A 7,094-nucleotide genomic window follows, 5' to 3' on the forward strand; every position below is an offset into this window, starting at 1 on the left:
GACTCCGTTCTCCGGAACAATGGAGCGAGCCACTGACTTATTGGAAATAATACATACTGATGTATGTGGTCCGATGAGTGTTGAGGCTTGCGGCAGGTATCGTTATTTTCTGACCTTCACAGATGATTTGAGCAGATATGGGTATATCTACTTAATGAAACATAAGTCTGAAACATTTGAAAAGTTCAAAGAATTTCAGAGTGAAGTGGAAAATCATCGTAACAAGAAAATAAAGTTTCTACGATCTGATCGTGGAGGTGAATATTTGAGTTATGTGTTTGGTCTTCATTTGAAACAATGTGGAATAGTTTCACAACTCACGCCACCTGGAACACCACAGTGTAATGGTGTGTCCGAACGTCATAAACATACTTTATTAGATATGGTGCAATCTATGATGTCTCTTACCGAATTACCGCTATCATTTCGGGTTATGCTTTAGAGACGGTTGCATTCTCGTTAAATAGGGCACCATCTAAATCCGTTGAGACGACACCATATGAACTGTGGTTTAGCAATAAACCTAAACTACCGTTTCTTAAAGTTTGGGACTGCTATGCTTATGTGAAAAAGCTTCAACCTGATAATCTCGAACCCAAATCGGAGAAATGTGTCTTCATAGGATACCCAAAGGAAACTGTTGGGTATACCTTCTATCATAGATGCGAAGGCAAGATATTCGTTGCTAAGAATGGATCCTTTCTAGAGAAGGAGTTTCTCTTGAAAGAAGTGAGTGGGAGGAAAGTAGAACTTGATGAGGTAATTGTACCTTCTCCCGAATTGGAAAGTAGTTCATCACAGAAATCAATTCCAGTGATTCCTACACGAATTAGTGAGGAAGTTAATGATGATGATGATCATGAAACTTCAGATCAAGTTACTACCGAACCTCATAGGTCAACCAGAGTACGATCTGCACCAGAGTGGTACGGTAATCCTGTTCTGAAGGTCATGTTACTTGACCATGAAGAACCTAGTAACTATGAGGAAGCGATGATGAGCCCAGATTCCGCAAAATGGCTTGAGGCCATGAAACCTGAGATGGGATCCATGTATGAGAACAAAGTGTGGACTTTGGTTGACTTTCCCGATGATCGGCAAGCCATAGAGAATAAATAGATCTTCAAGAAGAAGACTGACACTGACGGTAATGTTACTGTCTATAAAGCTTGACTTATTATGAAAGGTTTTCTACAAGTCCAAGGAGTTTACTACGATGAGACCTTCTCACCCTTAGCGATGCTAAAGTCTTTCCGAATCATGTTAGCAATTGCCGCATTTTATGAATATGAAATTTGGCAAATGGATGTCAAAACTGCATTCCTTAATGGATTTCTTAAAGAACAGTTGTATATGATGCAACCAGAAGGTTTTGCAATCCTAAAGGTGCTAACAAAGTGTGCAAGCTCCAGCGATCCATTTATGGACTGGTGCAAGCCTCTCGGAATTGGAATACATGCTTTGATAGTGTGATCAAAGCATATGGTTTTATACAGACTTTTGGAGAAGCCTGTAATTACAAAAAAGTGAGTGGGAGCTCTGTAGCATTTCTAATATTATATGTGGATGACATATTGTTGATTGGAAATAATACAGAATTTCTGGAGATCATAAAAGGATACTTGAATAAGAATTTTTCAATGAAAGACCTCGGTGAAGTTGCTTATATATTGGGCATCAAGATCTATAGAGATAGATCAAGACGCTTAATTGGACTTTCACAAAGCACATACCTTGATAAAGTTTTGAAGAAGTTCAAAATGGATCAGTCAAAGAGAGGGTTCTTGCCTATGTTACAAGGTGTGAAGTTTAGTCAGACTCAATGCCCGACCACTGTAGAAGATAGAGAGAAAATGAAAGTCATTCCCTATGCCTCAGCCATAGGTTCTATCATGTATGCAATGTGGTGTACCAGACCTGATGTGTGCCTTGCTATAAGTTTAGCAGGGAGGTACCAAACTAATCCAGGAGTGGATCACTGGACAGCGGTCAAGAACATCCTGAAATACATGAAAATGACTCAGGATATGTGATACGTCTCCAACGTATCTATAATTTTTCATTGTTCCATGCTGTTTTATTATCAATCTTGGATGTTTTATAATCATTTTATATCATTTTTTGGTACTGACCTATTGACATAGTGCCAAGTGCCAGTTGCTGTTTTTTTCCATGTTTTTTACATCGCGAAAAATCAATATCAAACGGAGTCCAAATGCCATGAAACTTTATGGAGAATTTTTATGGGCCAGAAGGAACACAACGGGCCCTGGCTGCGCCTGCGGGTGCCCCGAGGGAGGCACAACCCACCAGGGTGCACCAGGAGGCCCAGGCGTGCCCTGGTGGGACGTGCCCACCTCGGGTGCCCCCCGGACCACCTCTTTGCTCTATAAATACCCCAAAAGTCCCAGAACCCTAGGGGAGTCGACGAAATATTCATCCAGCCGCCGCAGAGTCCAGAACCACTAGATCCAATCTAGACACCATCACGGAGGGGTTCACCACTTCCATTGGTGCCTCTCCGATGATGCATGAGTAGTTCTTTGTAGACCTCCGGGTCCATAGTTAGTAGCTAGATGGCTTCATCTCCCTCTCTCTTGATTCTCAATACAGTGGTCTCTTGGAGATCCATATGATGTAACTATTTTGCGGTGTGTTTGTTGGTATCGATGAACTTTGAGTTTATGATCAGATCTATCTTTTTATATCCATGAAAGTATTTGAGTTTCTTTGATCTCTTTTATGCATGATCTCTTATAGCCTCATATTTCTTCTCCGATATTTGGGTTTTGTCTGGCCAACTTCATCTATTTATCTTGCAATGGGAAGAGATGCCCGGTAGTGGGTTCGATCTTACGGTGCTTGATCCCAGTGATAAAAAGGGAACCGACACGTATGTATCGTTGCTACTAAGGATAAAAAGATGGGATCTATATCTAACGCCATAGATAAACGGATCTCATCTACATCATGTCATCGTTCTTATTGCATTACTCCATTTTTCCATGAACTTAATACACTAGATGCATGTTGGATAGCGGTTGATGTGTGGAGTAATAGTAGTAGATGCAGGAAGGAGTCGGTCTACTAATCTTGGACGTGATGCCTATGTAATGATCATTGCCTGGATATCGTTGTCAGGACCCCGATCCTAAGTCACACCGATCTAGCATGTAGCACATCATATCACTTTGTGGCCTCACACACGGTATCCCCAAGGGTGCCACATTACCTGGCCCGGGACCGTTTGTGCCTTTTGGCTCACGTATATGATAGTGTCGCTAGCATCCATATGACAGAGAACCCGGGCCGACATGACTAGTCGTGAATCCAAAGTGGCACGCACTTACAGGGATAGGCATACATGACCCAGCAATGAACGTGTTAGTCATCAACGTATGAACCCAAGTCGTAGCAAGCTATAAGGACTTAAAGGAACAACGCGTGACATTTCGTCGAAGGGACAGACACAGGAACGAAGAAGGACACATGCCGGCCAGCCTAAGCGTTCCAGAGCAGTAGCAAGCTACCATGGCTCAGTGGAAGCACTAGGAGACATTTCCCGGTAAGAGAGGCTACCAAGAATAAACAACTAGGTTGTCGGATCCCACACATACCAAGCATTTCAATAACATACACACAATATGCTCGATATGTGCAAATACAACATGGCATCACAACAAAACTCTACGACTCAGTATTTATTCATTAGGCTCCGAGGAGCCAGATATTACAAACGTGGGTCTGATGACCCAGCATTCAAGTCATACAAGCAATAAGCACATGCAGAAGCTTAACTTGTATGAGTACAGATGACTACAAATGAAAAGGCTGAGAAGCCTAACTATCTACAAGACCCTGCCGAGGGAACAAAATCGTAGCTGAGGTAACAAGCTAAACGTTGAAGTCCACGCGGAACTCCTAGCAAGACTGAAGTCTCTCTACAAAAACATAAATTAAGCAAACGTGAGTACAAATGTACCCAGCAAGACTTACATCAGAACTACATATGCATTAGTATCAACAAAGGGGGTGGTGGAGTTTAACTGCAGCAAGCCAGCTTTGACTGTGGCTACCCTGAATACGACTGCAAGTAACTCTTTTGAGGTGGCGCACACGAGTTCACATATTCACCATATCAATACACCACTATGGATCCGCTCCCGTCTCCCTACGAGAAGGCCATCCATAGCACTCACGCTTATCTTGCGCATTTTATAGTATCCACTTTCACTTGTCTATGAACTATATAGGCAACCAAGTAGTCCTTTACCGCGGACGCGGCTATTCGAATAGATGACGTTAACCCTGCAGGGGTGTACTTATTCACACACGCTCTCACCACTTACCGCCGTTTACACGACATGTACTCGACAACCTTCAAGCAGAAGCCCAGCGAGGGTGTCGGCCACGACCTAACTAACCACACAAGTCTCTAGTCCAGGTTTATCGCCTATTCGGGTTCCATCCGCAAGGAGATCCGGCCGAGGTTTCACTCACGGCCCCAAACGATGAGAGCAGGGTTCCCGAGGTACCAGACGGGCGTCCCGGTACACCGTGCCTCGTGTCTCTACCGCATCATAGCCCACCCCTAGGGTCAGCGCTACGCATGGCCCCCAACACATATCCTACAAACACCAGAAACTAGTTGCAACTCCTGGACAGAGGACAGGGGCGGTTAATAAGTCGAGAGGGTCCATTGGTTTCGGGCCCAACACGTGGTAGTAGCTGATCTTAAATCACATACACAGATCTCAGTTCCTAAGGACGGTTCCTATGAAAAAACCCACCATGTACTCCTACAGGGCCTCTCATCGATACCTTTACTAAATCATGTTCACACACTTAGCTCACACACAGCAGGACATGTTCATCACCATTACAATTCATCCCCGATGAATCGAACCTGACTCAACTCTAAGCAGTAGCAGGCATGACAACAAGCATGAATGAGTAGGCACAACAGGGCTCAAACAACTCCTACTCATGCTAGTGGGTTTCATCTATTTACTGTGGCAATGACAGGGCATGCAGAGGAAAGGGGTTCAACTACCGCATCATGTAACAGTTGAAGTGTTGTTGTCCTAATGCGGTAAAAGAGAGCAGGAGCAAGCGAGTGGGATTGTATCAGAATGAACAAGGGGGTTTTGCTTGGCTGGCACTTCTGAAGATGATATAGCTCTTCATCGGTGTCATCGAACTCATCGTCGGAACCATGTCTATTGAGAGGGGACAAATATCGGCAAACAAGGAAGAACACAATCAATGCAATGCACAATATGATGCATGATCGTGACATGTCAATATGATGTGATTTGAGCTAATGCAACTAGCAAAAGGTTAAATGAAGTTGGTTTGAATACAACATTCAAACTCAAACTCCATATGTGGATATTCAAATGCCATTTATATGATTTGTCCTAAACAGCAGCCATAAGCTGTTCTAGCATGCATGAAAAAGGTACAGATGGATAGATTGGATTTTTCTGATCATCTTTCATATATAAATCTTTTCAATCAGAGTTATATATTATTTTCTATGATTTTTAGAAGTTTTAACTATTTTTTGGAATTCCCTGAATTATTTTCAATCCAGAAAATGGTTAACTGCGTCAGCACTGCGTCACTATCATGTCATCAGGTCAACAGACCAATCCGGGTCAAACCTGACCTGTGGGGAACACTGGTCAGTGACACAGCCAGTTAACAGGGTGTTTAGGGTTAGAACTAATCCTAATCTGGAGATAATTAGTGCGGTCCCACATGTGAGTGTTTGGACTAATTAACATTGTTAATTAAAGCTAATTAAACCCTAACCTAGGTTAGTCAGGGGCTGGCCCCGTATGTCAGTGGCCCAGGTCAGGTCAAATCCCAGTCAACCGGGGTCAAACTCGCCGGAGTTGACCCGCGGCTCGTCGCCGGTGAAGCCCCAGACGGCAGAGGGGCTCGGCATTTGCCCACAGTCGACCAAATCAACTGTGGTTTGGTCCTACGAGTAGCTGGGGTTCTTGCGCGTCCAGCGGAGCCATCAGATCACGACGGGGCGGACCCAAACGACGGCAACGACGACGTAGGCGGCGGCCGGAGCTCGGACGTTGATGGAAACAAGGCTATTGTGCACTAGGGGAGGAGCTGGTGGGTGCAACATGCTCCTAGTGGTGCACTGAGCGTGTTGATGGGCTCGGGCGTGGGTGGCAGCAGCTGTGGCCGTGGCGGCGCCATGGACGGCGACGGCGAGCTCGGCCACAGCTGAGAGACAGAGCTACAACATGCGCACGAGTGAGAGGATAGGGGGAGGAGAAGAGAGCGACTCACAGCGGTTGAAGCAAGCGTCGAAGCAGGCTCGGGGAAGGCCGGAGCTGAGCGAGGCGGTGAGGCGGATCTCTGGCGGCTGAGGAGGGAAAAGACGTCGGGGCGACGCTTCGGGGCCTTTCCGGTCACGTTGCTCGGTGAGGAGGTCGGGGACGAGGTGTAGGATCTCGGGGACAGCTCGGGACGACACGGGGAGCATGGTGGACGTGGTGATAGCAAGCGGCGGCGATGGCAGCGTTCGCCTATTCGTGGGAAAGAGCGAGGGAGAGGAGGAATGAGCACGGGGGAGCAGTGAGAGGGGTCGGGGGGTTGCGTGGCGACGTCCAGTGCATCGAGGCGTCGTGGCAGAGGGGCAGTGTAACACCCACGATGCGGCTATATCTCCCACGTGTCGAAGCACGACTTAGAGGCATAACCGCATTGTAAGCAATGTCGCAAGTGGGGTAATCTTCACACAACCCATGTACTGAATAAGAAAAGAGGTACATAGTTGGCTTACAATCGCCACGTCACACAATATCATAAATATCATTACAATCATCCAGATACAATCAAGGTCCGACTACGGAACCAAAATAAAGACAACCCCAAATGCATAATGTCCCCGATCGCCCCAACTGGGCTCCACTACTGATCGTCTGGAAAAGAAACGTAGAATCGTCCTGAGTCCTCATCGAACTCCCACTTGAGCTTAGTCGAATCTCCAAGAATGGTATCATCGGTCCCTGCATCTGGTTTTGGAAGTAATCTGTGAGTCATGGGGACTCATCAATCTCTCACCC

This window comes from Triticum urartu, chromosome 5A, assembly GCF_056163025.1.
Source record: "Triticum urartu cultivar PI428250 chromosome 5A, HENAU_Tu73, whole genome shotgun sequence".
NCBI lineage: Eukaryota > Viridiplantae > Streptophyta > Magnoliopsida > Poales > Poaceae > Triticum > Triticum urartu.